The 14276-nt window shown below is 37.8% G+C and overlaps 1 protein-coding gene across 3 annotated transcripts in view; it reads right to left on the minus strand.

The window, feature by feature from the left end:
* The window catches only part of Atp11c (ATPase phospholipid transporting 11C), a 172824-nt gene that overhangs the window by 107587 nt on the left and 50961 nt on the right, over positions 1-14276 (minus strand). The gene's annotated exons all lie outside the window — the stretch shown is intronic.

The raw sequence follows: 14276 nt of genomic DNA on the forward strand, positions 1-14276 counted from the left end.
AAGTTCAATCCCGCGTATCAAAAAAAAAAAAAGAAAGAAAAAAAAAACAGCTGTAACTCCAAGTCTTCCTTCCTGAAAGTCTTCCTGAAAGTCTCCTTAAGCATACCTGCCAACCTTAATCCAAAGAAATCATTCCTTACATCCTTAATTTTGCAGAAAGTGCTTTTGGTAAATCTGATTGGTTTCAGTAAAACAAGGCAGTGATTGCAACAGTAAGAACTTTGTATAGTCTACTATGACACTTTAGCTCATTCAACATAATTTAATGTAATTGGTTATTGTGATGTATGGTTAACTGATTTATAATACTTTATACAATTTGATCTGGAGCAGTATTCAGACTCATCATAGCCCCAATGATTAAACAGTTGAGTAAACATGGTGCTTATAGTTATTTCTATTTTTAAAGAGTCAGGTGTTAGGCTAGAAATATATCCCCCAATATAATATTGTTTCTGTGAAGGAAATCAGATTAGATTTATGTTACTTTGACTTAAGGAAATTTTACATGAACATAACCTGCCATTAAATGCAAAAACAAGTTATAAAAGTGTTTTCAGGGTATATACTCAGAGCTACTGTGTTTGACAGAACAGAGAACGGGTACCAAGGCAAACAAAATACAAAGCAGCGAGTCATATGTAACTCTTCTCTTTTCAAGTCTACCTCATTTAATAACCATAAACCTGGACAGGGTATTTTTCACAGCACTGATTTCAACACAAGCAGAGGAGAAAGAAATACCACTAATTTATAGAAAGTCAGACTGAAAAATGACTTCACCAGCCAGGCATGGTGGCAGGTGCCTGGGAGGCTGAGACAGGAGGATTGCAAGTTTGAGCCTAGCCTGGACAACTCAGTGAGGCACTGTCTCAAAAGAAAAAAATTGTAAAAGGGCTGGGATGCAGCTCAGAGCAAAGTCCCTGGGTTCAACCTCCGGTATCTATTTATCTCTCTCTCCCACTCTCTCTCCCCCCCACATAACACATCTCAATCATTAACAAGTATTATGTATTTACTCACTTATTTGACCTAACAATTAGTAGTAAAGGTGCACAAAGGATTTACTAATAAAAGAATAAACAACAGCACATAATCACCATTACTATTTCTTGGGTCATAGTTTCCACATAATAGGTTCTAACTATTGGGTAATTAACTCAAAATCTAGATACCTTACTTCAAATGGAAAGCAAGATTAGCATCTTTGTTGTAGGTGATTTTTATCGACAGTCCAAAAGGCTTATTAATAAAAATATTTGCTCATGATGTGGATGAATGCCTTACCAATACCAAAGTACTGTTTCTGTTCATTCACAGCATATATTTACCCCTATGAAGCAATCTTCCAAAGGATTGTTTGGAACAGAGAAGGAAGACTGCAAGCTGAAATGGTTGTCAGTACAATGAGGCTGGGAAAAGAACCCATTGTATTTGTTTAAATGAAACTTCAAATGACAACACTAAAATTCAATATTTAAGGACTACTCAAGAAAATCTTTCCTTTCACTGATATTTAAAAAATGAGTGAGGTTTTTTTTTTCCTCCAGCATTTCCTATCCCTGTGCTAGGACTACCATAACAAGTGGTATATTTTAATCACAGAAATTGCCAATTATAAAATTTTTGGTACCCTGTTTTAGTAGAAAAGACTATGAACAATAAGTTTCTTTAAAAATGTACTTAACTATATATATTACTCATGTACGTTCTCTCTGGAACTGACAATGAATCCTAGCAAAATTTTAAAAAATTGTTATTAATATGATTTTTTTAAGTGGCAACTGACTTCCCTAAAGAAAGTCATTCTTTGTAGTTCTCCTAGCTAAGCAGGTTGCTGCTACTAGGACAAAATCAGGTTCTGTATCTTTTTTTTTGGGGGGGGGGTCAAACTCAGGACCTTGCACTTGCGAGGCAGGTTTTGGAACCACTGAGCTAAATCCCTGGCCCCAGGTTATATATCTTAAAGAAGATAGGTCCATGGCTCTCTAGGCCCACACTGTCTTGCCTGATCAGGCCCAGAGTGCATGAACAGGTTTTTAATTCCACGTCCTTTTCCAAGGCTACGAACTTTGACATCCAACAACTCTTACCTTCTCTCACTCTTTCACCTTCTGCCACTGTGAAAGGTCATCAGTTACAAATAGGAGCAGACTGGGGTGAAGCCCAATTACTTTGCTCCTTTTGCCTGCACTCTAGCTCTGACTACACTCTGAGCTGGGGCTGTAGCAGTTCCTGCTATGGCCAAGATTACAATCTCATGGGGATGACAGAAGATTCAAGTAGGACATAAAAAAAGGAAACCTATAAATACATTTGCAGCACACTGTTAAGTAAACACAGGAGAAAGGAAGAAGGGTTATTTAAATATAGAGCCTGATGAGTACCAAGTGGGATTAATCTAAAATTTCCAGATTAACATGTGTCTGAGCCTAAGGTAACTTGGATCTGTTCTAATCCACAATATGACCAAATTATTTTTAAAATACATTGAAAATTTGTGTGTGCCATGCTCCAAAGCTAGAGTTCATACACAGTGTTAGAAGATTATTTTATTTTTGGTCATATACTGTGCTTGGTTTCAAGGCTACACTTAATAAATCTGACTTTCTTCAGCCATTCTTAATGTTTCTTCCACAAGTACTTCCCATTGAGAAGGCTCTGCTCTAGCAAACTGACTGCCTGCCTCATTCTCTCTCCAAGCCATCTCAGATTACTCCCAACTGCTGTTCTCTTGGGCTGAAATTGCCTACATGATCACCTTGAAAGTAAACTGAAAGTTCAACTAATACCAAATTCAGCAGCCTACTTAAAAGTCCCTGTAACATATGGAGGACTGTAGATACATAAAACTGGAAAACCTAAAGACTGACTTCCCTATCAAGGTGATCACAGTCAGTGATTCTTGGAGCTGTATATCTTATCTTGGTACAGAACTAGAATTTTCAACATCTAAGTGTGTGTTATCAGCAGATAAAAAAATTCTGTAGCTGCATAGATGGAAGGATGGATTAAAGTATTACAGACAAACAAATATGGCTCATGCACTTAACTAAACCAGCCTGGCCCCAAACTATCTTTTAGAGCCATTCTGAAATCATCTAGGATCATCAAGCTATGACCTGAGAGAATATAGTTTGATCAAGGTTGGAGTCTCAACATTTAACTGTCTCATGAATATCTTCTAATGAGTGTATTTCTGATGCTCAAAAAATCAGGGCACTATGACATATGCATCTAAAATCATCACTTTTTCAGACAGCATGGTAATTATCAAATTATTTCAAAGTGGCCACAGAAGGAATGGTAAAGCAAAGAAACAAACTGGCTAAGTGTTGGATTCTAGAACCAGATGTCTGCGTTTGAATCTTGGTTCTGCCATTTACTAGCTATGTGTGACCAGGGGCGAGATCCTTAACCATGTGATGTCTCAGCTTTCTCTCCAGTCTAAATAGGAATGATGATATCTGGTGGCTTATAAAGTATGAAACAATGCCTTCATAAAGTAAATATTCAAAAATGTTGGTTACTGTTATACAGCACAACGAAATAGTAAGTTTCAGTTGTTTCCAATACAAATAGAAAAATTGAACTCCATATAAAAATGTAACCCTAACACAAATAATTGAAACGTATCTACACAATTATGCTACTAGAAATGAAATCAACATGAATATTTTCCTAACTAAAATAAGAGACAGAACCTTAGTGAAATGGAAGCCGAGAAACTACATAGGCTTACAAAATTAAAATGACCACAGGTGTTTTTGTAAATGAATTATGGTATACTAACTAGATGACACTTTATAATTAGCATATGAACATAAGACAGAAAGGCACATTGTGATTTCACTCAAAACTTTAAGAGAACATTCCTTCTGATTTTTTTGAGATGGTTTCCCTATGTTGTTCAGGCTGGCCTTCAACTCACTGTGTACCCCATGCTAGCCTCAAACTCATGGTGATTTCCCTGGTTCAGCCTGGCCAGAGCTGGGATGTCGGGTGTGTCTCACCATGGCTGGCTTCAATGGAACATTCTAAATGCTTGTAAAAGGAAAGAAAAACCAATTTCTAAAGGCTCCTCAAAGGTTATGATAAATGACTCAACTTAGAGTTAAATGTGTGCAACAGCAGAGTAGACAGTTCTTGGTTGGCATCAGACTGGAAGCAAAAATAAACAGCATGTATAATCCAATGTATGTAGCCTGCGGCACACCATGTGGCTCTGCAATGCTTGCCATGCAGGGAAGGCTGGGTGCTGGGAGTGAGGGGAAAGTGCAAAAACAAGAAGGCAGTCAGAATAAACCTCCCATCCTTTGGAAATGGTGGTCAGAGTACTACATGGCTCTGGACAGACGGCCACAGGTTCAGAACTAGAAATAGTTGACCTCAGACATTCACCCTTTCCTATCATTCTTTCCAAATCAAATCAAATAATCTGTGTGCATAGGAACATGTGTATTTGTGTAATGCCATAAACCAAAGGCCTGTCCTTTTTACTAAAACAAATATTTAAAGAACAGGGACTGAACTAGGCACATTGATAAGCATCGAGCCCATGCTAAATTAGGAAGTTCATTTCACCAGCACATCATACCTGAGTGCCAGTTCTTCTTTTCTCAATCTGTTTTCCCATCCATAAACTGTGGAAGCCAAACAAGGTTCCTGTGTGTATATAATATTCTCCAGATTTACCACACTTAGCAAGTTAGAACCATCAAAAAGGACTATTAAAAATGAACATAAGCAGTATTTACTAAAAGAATGGCAGATGATTAAGTGATTTAGGGATCATCACTGTGTTACTTTTTCTCCTTGGTGAGATAAAATACCTTACAGTCAAAGCTACATGAGGAAAGGTTTATTTTGGCTCACAGTTTATAGAGGTTTCAGTTCATAATTGGCTGGCTCCCAGGCAGGGTGGCATGGCAGAGGGGCATCACAGAGGAGAAACAGTTCATGGCAAAGCAGGGCAGGCAGAAGGCAGCAAACAAGCGAGGTACAAATGACCAGCAACAAACCTCTTTCTGTCCCCTATATTTTATTCAGGTTACCCACTCACCCTTAATTCCAGCATTGCATCCTTGATCTCAGCATCACACACCCTAGATCCAGCTACCTCCAAAAAGCCCAACCTATGACTCCGTGAGGCTTTAGGAGGACATCTAGATACAAGCTATAACAATGATCAGACTTAAATCCTGGAGGACACTTCTTTGTTTCTAGCTCAGTTTCTCTAGTGCACTTAACAACCCTTTCTAACCACTGTCGATAAACCTCATGCTGAAGCAACATCTGTCTCTGTTTGTCACCGTCTCTGTCTCTATCTTTCTATCTGTCTGCCTGCCTAACTGCCTGTCTGTCTGTCTCTAGTCAGCTCAACACTGGCTCCTAGTTGGTATCCCAACATCAAACACTGTGAATATGTCACTTCCCTAAGGAGCAGCAGAATCTTATTTGATTTTAGTGTCCAGACAGCAATGTAGGACAGAATTCAATGAGGAACTCCTCCAGCATTTCTGGTTTTCAGAAATTTAAAGAAATTGCCATAAATAGTACAGCCTTTTCATTAATGAATGTATTAATAGTTAATGTCAAAAGTAATTTATTTTTACTAACAAGAGAGGACAGGGACTTTTTTTTAGTGGAAAATATGAGGACACAAATGTAGGGAGCAGAGCAGTGGGAGGAATTGAGTGTCATTCACATATTCGAGTGATTCGAGAAAATGAAAGCTCAATATGCCTCAAAGTACAAACTACATTAACCATAGCTTTTAAACACTTAAGTAGTCAAGCAAGACTTATGCATAAAATACTCATGAAGATGACATTTGATAACTGCCCTGTATATGCCTTCAAAAACTCTGTCTTTATCCCTACTTCCCTCTAATTAAGTCCCAAGGTAGACTTTTCCAAATAATTATTCTTGGCAAAAAAACTCTATGACTGCAGGTTTTTTATCATTATTACAACCTAAAAGTTTTTTGGAAAAAAAATCTTTGGATTCCCTTTTAAAACATGCTTGTACTGGGCTGGGGATTTAGCTCAGCGGTACAGTGGCCTGACTTGCAAGCGCAAGGACCCGAGTTCAATCCCTGGTAAAAAAAAAAAAAAAAAAGTTTAATAAAAAAACATGCTTGTACTTGTCAAATACTGCCCCAGTCTTTTTTGAGATGTTTGAATGGTTTTGCTTTGGGAACAATTAAGTTTAAGAAACTGCCATTGCAGTACTATTCTTGAGAATAGTACCTCTTGCATATAATCAGTATGTTACTAATAAAATGGAATAAGATTTGCTAAGGGGTTTCAATTTTACTAATGTCCAGTTGTTTTCAACTTGGTAAACAGTGGATTTCATTCTTAAAGAATTTCCTCCAAAAACAATCCCTAAACAACTAAATTTTAAGACCTCCTAGTGTCAGTGACTATAAATCTCAGTAGTGATTACCAATGAACTTAGTTTAGTAGACTGGAGCTTATCTGATAATCAGAATTAAAGACCTAATCAAATCCAGCTTTGTAAATGTTTAAGTAGGGTGAGGTTGAGCAATTGTCCATAGAATAGGCATGCAAACCACAATGTAACCTCTAAAGTTTATCTTAATTTTGCTGCTGTTTTTTGTTCTTTTAAATAAGTAAACAGATGAATAAACACCCAACCAGCCAGTTGCCACAGTGAAAGTAGGACCTGCATTCTAATAGTGACCATAATAAAATACTACAAAGAACTGCCTTCATTCACTCCGGGTAAAAACACATTTAAAATTTCAAAGTAATCCAAATAAGTATATCATAACTAAGGATTTTCGCTGCATTTGTAAAACAGTAAGTTTACTGTTACAGTCTGTGGTGTGCATGAAGCAGATTCATATTAGAATAAATGCCAGGCTTTGAGATGGAAGCACATAACCAAACCTGTAGCCAGGTTCTGGCCCAGGCAGTATCTGCAGAGGCAAAGGACTGATGGAAACAATTGATTGGTACTCTGAACTGTTCACATGGCTTTTACAGAAGATGCCTTTATAGGAAAATTAAAAATCAAACAAGAACTAGAGGCTGAAGGCCAACTGCGTCTACCCAAGAATCATCCAACTGCCTGTCCTCACTCTTGTACTACTGTTCCTTTCTTCCATCCCATATTCATTACCCTACTGTTCTCCTTCCCTTCCCACTCTCCTATTCCATGATTAATCTGTGCTCTGTAGATCCTGCTTTCTATGTTAATCATATATTTTCATCCTTAAATCCAGAAACCCTTCCCTATATCTACTCACATTTCCTGAGATTTGGCTCTTTTCTGAACTCTTCCCCCATGCACCCTTTATCTACATCCCAGAGGGCTAGAGCTTCCTCTTGCCTCCCCACTGCTTATGCAGCGGCGCCCGACTACAACCTCATGATCTCATACATGTAGGCTCCCATCATCTGGAGATAACAGTGTTTACTCCTCATCATGGTCATCTACCCATCTCCTGAACATTTCCCTTACTCATGTAGATCATTGGTAGCTTCTTCGTTTATCTCTTGCCAACATCTAACAGAATTTTAAGGTCCATTTGGACAGTCCACTCCACAGTTCTTGGACTTTTCTCAAGTGACCTTTATAACCCATCATCATCTCTATCAAACAGGTTTCTGGTCACTTATTGACACGGACTGAAGACTTTGAAGCTTAGCTTTCAAGTCTTAATTTCTATGTCAACACTTGACATAGTACTTGGAAATTCCATCAGCCACCTCATCCAGAAACCAAGACTGCCAGTCCCAGAACTCCTCTGCTAAATAGATTTTCAACTCTGTTCTATTATAGCCAACTACTCTATGGCCAAAGACTAGGATTTGTTATCATCTTACCTCATCCTCAACATCTCAACAATAGTTCTCTTTCTTACACTCTTGGCTCTAATGTCTGTAGTCTCATACTAATACCCTCAGTTTCTCAAAGTCCTCACCTGTACTTTCTCTACAATGTGTGAACACTATATTTACTCATGGAACCTATTCTTAACTGGCCATCTTGACTCTTTATAGCTTGGCACTTTACTGTAACTATCTATCTATAAGTGTGAAATCTAGGACCAATATCAGAAACCTTTTTTCATTCCAGCATGTAGAAAACTGAGAACATTTTTGATAAACCCATACTAATGTGAAGATTTCTGACATTACAAATTCCTGAGCAGGGCATAGTGGCACACACTTGTAATCTCAGCACTCAGAGAGGCTGAGGTAGGAGGATCACAAGTTTGAGCCGAGCTTGAGCAATTTAGCAAGATCCTATCTCAAAAATCTTTAACTTGCCTGGAATCCCAGCTCTCAGGAGGCTGAGGCAGAAGGATCACTGTGAGTTTGAGGCCAGCATGGGCTACACAGTGAATGCAAGGCCAGCCTGAACTACATGGCGAGACCTTCGTCTCAAAACTAAAATAAAACAGGGCTGGGGATGGATCTCAATGTGCAAGCCCTTGGTTCAATTTCCAGCACTGCAAGAGAAAAAAGTCTTAGTACCACTTAACAAATCTCCCACTTGTGCTTCCATCTCACTCTCTGCCCTAAGTACCCATTTTAAAGCTTCATGGCACTCTTCAAGTCCCCTACTATAACTTCTCTCCATATAGATACTATGCTCCTACATTCCTTAGAAAATCAGTCTTGGAGTGGCCATTCCGTCATATAGTTCCCTATGTGTATGTATCAGCTCTTTCCCTCCAGTTTGAGATGAACTCTTCTGTTGAAGACTAATAAAAAGTCTCCATCAAGCATTCTTACACAAAAATTATCCTAGCTGCTCTATGTTGTCAACCACTTCATCTCTAACCATTATTTACTTGTTTTCTTAGAACAAAACACAACACAATTTCCTTAACCAAGGACACTCCTAGCCTCTTCTTCCCATTCCCCCTGTAAAGAGTTATCCTTCAGGGCAGAGATTTTGTTCCTTTACTGGCTTACCAGTAATGCCTAGAGCAATGCCTTACACATAATAGGAGCTCAGTAAGTAATCCTTGAAGAAATGACTGCCCTCCTCAAAAGAATACCTTCACTATTCCCCCACTCTGTTAGCCTTCCTTCCAAAGACTTGTAAGTCTCTGGTCTACCTCATAATGCTAAATTGCCAAATCCAATGGACAGTTCCCAGTCTGTATTTAACTTCTCACTGGCAGTAGTAACACTACAGTTCTTGACAGACTGTATTCTCCTTAGTTCTGTGATACCATACTTATCTTAAATCTTTGGACACTTTGAGTTTTCTTTGCCACATCTGCTTGTCCTGCCCCTGTACTAAATGCTGATATTTCCCGATAAAAAATATATACTAATATTGCCCTCAGGTATCTGCCCATCATTTTACATGTTCTCCCTGGATAACCAAATCTTTACGCGGCTTTAATTAGCATCTATATGCTAATGACACCTAAAGGTATGTATCTCCAAGTCCAGAGCCCTATAGACATAAAAACAATGACAACCACTGGCATTTGGAGGTTTATGTTCCAAACAAATCACAATTTCAAGTTCTTTGGATATATTTACTCATTTATTTTAATTTTCATTAGTATATGTTTGCAGTCCATAATAATATACATCATGGGAAGTTGAGCACATACATAAAACATCTTAATTCTTTTTATTTCTCCTTCCCCTCCACACCCTCCCCTCTTCCTCCATCTCTTAGTCCCCCTTTGCCTACCAATAAGGAAGGATTTAATATTATTACCATCCCCTTGTACAGATGAGGAAGCAAGGCACAGAAAGGGAAGCAACTTGCCCAAGGTTACATAGCCAGTTAGTAAGCGGTAAAGTGATTTACAGTTATATCAGTATCCTTTTTTGAAACAGCTTTATGGATAATTATCATTATATTTAGTCATTTCACATTTTAGATTTTAATATATTCACAGCATTGTTCAACTATCAAAATCTAATTTTAGAAGATTTTATTCACCCCCAAACAACCTCTGTACCCACTGGCAATCACTGGTGTTTGTTGGCTTGGTCTGGTCTGGTTTGGTTTTCTTGAGACAGGGTTTCGCTATTATGTTAGTCACTTTTCTCTTGTTGCTAAGACAAAATACCTGACACTCAAAGTTGAAGGGTAAAGGGTTTATTTAGCACACAGTCTGTAGAGATTTCAGTCCATAATTGGCTGGCTCTAAGGCAAGGATGGCAAACAGGCATCACAGAGGAGAAACATGGCATGCACAAGATAGCAAAGGCAACAAGGGACCTTAACAATGTTTTCCTGCTCCTTTTATCTTATTCAGACTACCGGAATTAGGGCGGTGCCAAAACAATCACTCATGTATACTGGTTTAGTGATCACATCATCTTAATCCCAGCATCACCCATTCCAGATCTAGTTACTTTTGAAAAGACTGCATGAAGCTGGGTGTGGTGGCACACACCTATAATCCCAGGACTCTGGAAGCTGAGGCAGGAGGATCGCTGGGAGTTCGAGACCAGCTTAGGTTACAAAGTGAGTTCCAGGTCAGTCTCAACTACATAGTGAGACCCTGTCTCAAAAATTTAAATAAATAAAATAAAATAAAATTTCAGGCCAGGGATTTAGCTCAGTGGTTCCACCATCTGCCTCACAGGCTCAAGGTCCTGAATTCAACCCCCAGTACTGTTACAAAGTGAGTTCCAGGTCAGTCTCAACTACATAGTGAGACCCTGTCTCAAAAAACAAACAAAAAAAGAAAAGACTGCATGATGCTTTGGGGGTACACAAAGCCACAACAGTTATATCTTCCAGACTCGTGTTGAATTCACTATGTATTCCAACTGGCCTTGAACTCATAGTGATCCTTATACCTCAGCCTCCTGAGTGCTAGACTTACAGGCCCGTGCCACCACATCCAGCTCCACTGGCGTCACTGAAATGAATACTCTTTTGAACTTTGAATTTAGAACTTGAAATTTTACAATAATTTCCTGTGCCAATATCCGTAATAGCTAAGATATGGGATCAGCATAGGTGCCCATCAACAAATAACCAGATTTTTAATGTCCACAAAGGAGTATTATTCAGCCATAAAGAAGGCCGAAATCCTGTCATTTGCAGCAAAATGGATGAAAGTAAGATGGCATTATGTTAAGTGAAATAAGCCAGACACAGAAAGATAAGTACTGCATGGTATATCTCATATGTGGAAGCTAAAAAAGTTGACCTGAAAGCAGAACAGTAATTACTAAAAACCAAGAAAGGGAGGACACTGGGTTTGATTGGTACACACTATATGTCTGAAATACCATACTGAAACCCATTAATATGTATAATTAATGTGTTTTAAAAATTAAACATAAATTTAAAAATGTGTGAAGCCACTTTAAACACATGGTTTCTTTTTTACAGTACATATATATGTTTAATATATAAACATATACGTTTTAAAATACAAGAGTATTTCATGTGTTTATAGGAGCTTTCACCAGAACTAGATTTACCCACAAGCTATGTCATATCTGAACAAGAGTTAAATAGTCCTACAACCTGATAAATATTGCAAACCTGAAGGCAGACACACAACCCTTGTGTGAACAATAAAATAGAGAATACCTTTATGAGACTCAATAAAGAATGGTCTCTCCTTAGGAACACAATTTTGCACAATGCACATCTATCCAGTTACGTGGAAAATGGAACACACTGTTTAAAGCCAGAAGAATCTAGAAAAGGCCATTATCAATAGCATATATCAAACAAATGAAGAAAGTGCTTAACAAAAGAAAACAGGAAAGGCTTTTTAGACTGCGGAGTTCATTAGACTTTTAATGACTATAATTGCAGGTGTTTATTTCTATGCTGATTCAGGTGGAAAGGTACAGCAAGAGTAAAATGGCACCACTGACACCAGCTTTATTACTAAATGACTACAAAACACTAAGGAGTTAATTTCTAGTCTAACAGCACTGGAGAACTTACAAGAGATGGAGGGGCGGGGAGGAAGAGAAGAGAAGAGCTATCGATATGATTGCACAAAAAAGAATTTCTTCAAGTGCCTGATCTTCTCTCTCACATACGCTGTGCTGAATTTGAGCTCTGAAATGTGTTACCTTAAAATGTCTCATTTGGATCTCACTACACTGAGATGAAGGTATAAGGATGGTGAACTCTATCCCTAGATCATCCTATAGACTCTGCTCAGGTCAACAATCAATCTCCAAGTGCCCCAGACTTATGAGGCACTCCGAGGACCATCCAGAGAGGGAAAAAAACATCACCCCTTCCCTCACAGTTAAGTAGGCATGAAGGCATACATTTAACAAAGGAGGAGAATATCAGAATGATGAACAGTACAACCTGAACTTGGAGTATTCTTGTTAAGCAGCCTAAATTTCTGTTCTGGAAAACATAGTCTGCCTAATAATAAATACCATGAGTCAAGGGAGAAAGATAGTTTTAAAAGAAATGGAAAGTAAAAAAAAGGTACACCTGAGAAATATGAAGGTATTCCTTCACTCACTAGTCCATTCATTCCACAATCATTTAAAGTTAAGTCTGATATGCCAGGCCCAGAAGATATTAAAAAAAAATGAAGATTTTGGCCATGCTCTCAAAGAGGTTCCTATTGATACTACACATTGAAAAATGGAGACAATATTCATGACAAGAATAATAATGGTCAACATGTTTCATAATACACTGACTTGTTTAATCCTTTCAAACAAACTTGTGTGTTGGTAACTTTCAGTCTCTTTATTTCATAGATGAAGTAATTTGAGGCACAGAAAGGTTATATGGCTTACCCAAGGTCAAGTAGCTAGAAAGGAGCAGAGCTAAGATTTGTATTTCAACAGACTAACCCTCAAGCCTACATCTTTAACCACAATGTTACTTTTTCTTAAAAAGCGTAACCTGTTTGTGTAATACTAGATAATAGTCCTCACAGCAAAGCTATGATGTAACTTTTGTCATTCCCAACTTAGAGATGAGATCAATACTGACAGAGTAACTAAATCATTCCAAGTCTTCCACCTAAGTGAGGAGCAGCAATACAACACAAAATTAAATTGGCCCCATTGCTTCTCAGCCTTTTGGCTAAGATCAAGTGTAAATTGGCCTTAAGTGTCTTTCTATATTAGGAACACCAGCACTAACCACACTAGAAAAGTAAATGTACACAGTCCTTCCAGAGTAAGATTATCAGGACAAGAACATAGTAGAGTTTTTTGGTGTGTTTTTTGTTTGTTTGTTTGTTTGTTTGTTTTGGCACAAAGAATCAAATTTGGGTCCTTGTGCTTGTGAAGCAGGCACTGGAACCATTGAGCTACATCCCTGGCCCTAGAGCTTTTAAAATTCCTGAGGCACATAGTACCATAAAGATTACCTACTGTCACATCTGTGTCTACAATAAACAGCTACCACAACTAGGTTAATTCTTCAGGACCAGCAATAAGCACTGTACTTTTGTTTTGAAGAACAGAAACACTATAGAGGAGATCATGAACAGAACACAGGACATTACAGTTTTACTGGTAATGCAATTGGATTTGCTGCAATTAGGGTATGCACTGCATAATGATCTGTTCAGGTAGAATTTTATGCTACCTACGAATTCTGATTTCAAAGTGATTTTATCTATTACTTCTATCACTTGGAAAAGATATTTGTTTTCATCCTTCCTGAGGACTGTATGAAATGGTTCTCATAAGGGCCACATGGCAGACCAAGTGGTGTACAATTAATAAGATGATTTATTCACATGTAAGTGACTGGTGACACATACAAATACTGCTTCAGAATCAAAATAGAAACCAGGAACACTTCATTGAAAGAAAGTGCAAATTTTCCAATCCAAAAAAAAATGTTGAGGTCATAAGAAAAACATTCCTAAAAGCATTTTTAAGAACAAGATATCGGCCCACCCAAAAATGTTTAGAACTGAAACATAATGTAATAATGTTAGATCTTCACACATCTAAAATAATTTTGTAGTTTATATTAAAAATCAGTGAACACATAAATATTAACATATAGTTTTCCAGGAATTAATTTTTAATTGAATTTAATTAATATACTTTAATTTTTAGGATTTAACTTCTTACAAATGAGGCTAAAAATCTCTTTAAGAAATCTAAGTGTTTCTAATTTTATGACAATTAAGTTGCAAAAGCATGGCAATAAGACAGATTCTCAATATTCAAGATGAAAAACAATGGTAAATTGTTCTTTTCCAAACACGTAGCCAAGAGGGGTCAAAAGATCTCAGATCAAAACCTTCCTTTGGGCCGGGGGTTTAGCTTAGTGGTGCCACTGCCTGCCTTGCAAGC

Source organism: Fukomys damarensis, unplaced genomic scaffold, assembly GCF_012274545.1.
Source record: "Fukomys damarensis isolate Sample0158 unplaced genomic scaffold, DMR_v1.0_HiC HiC_scaffold_39, whole genome shotgun sequence".
In the NCBI taxonomy this organism is placed as follows: domain Eukaryota; kingdom Metazoa; phylum Chordata; class Mammalia; order Rodentia; family Bathyergidae; genus Fukomys; species Fukomys damarensis.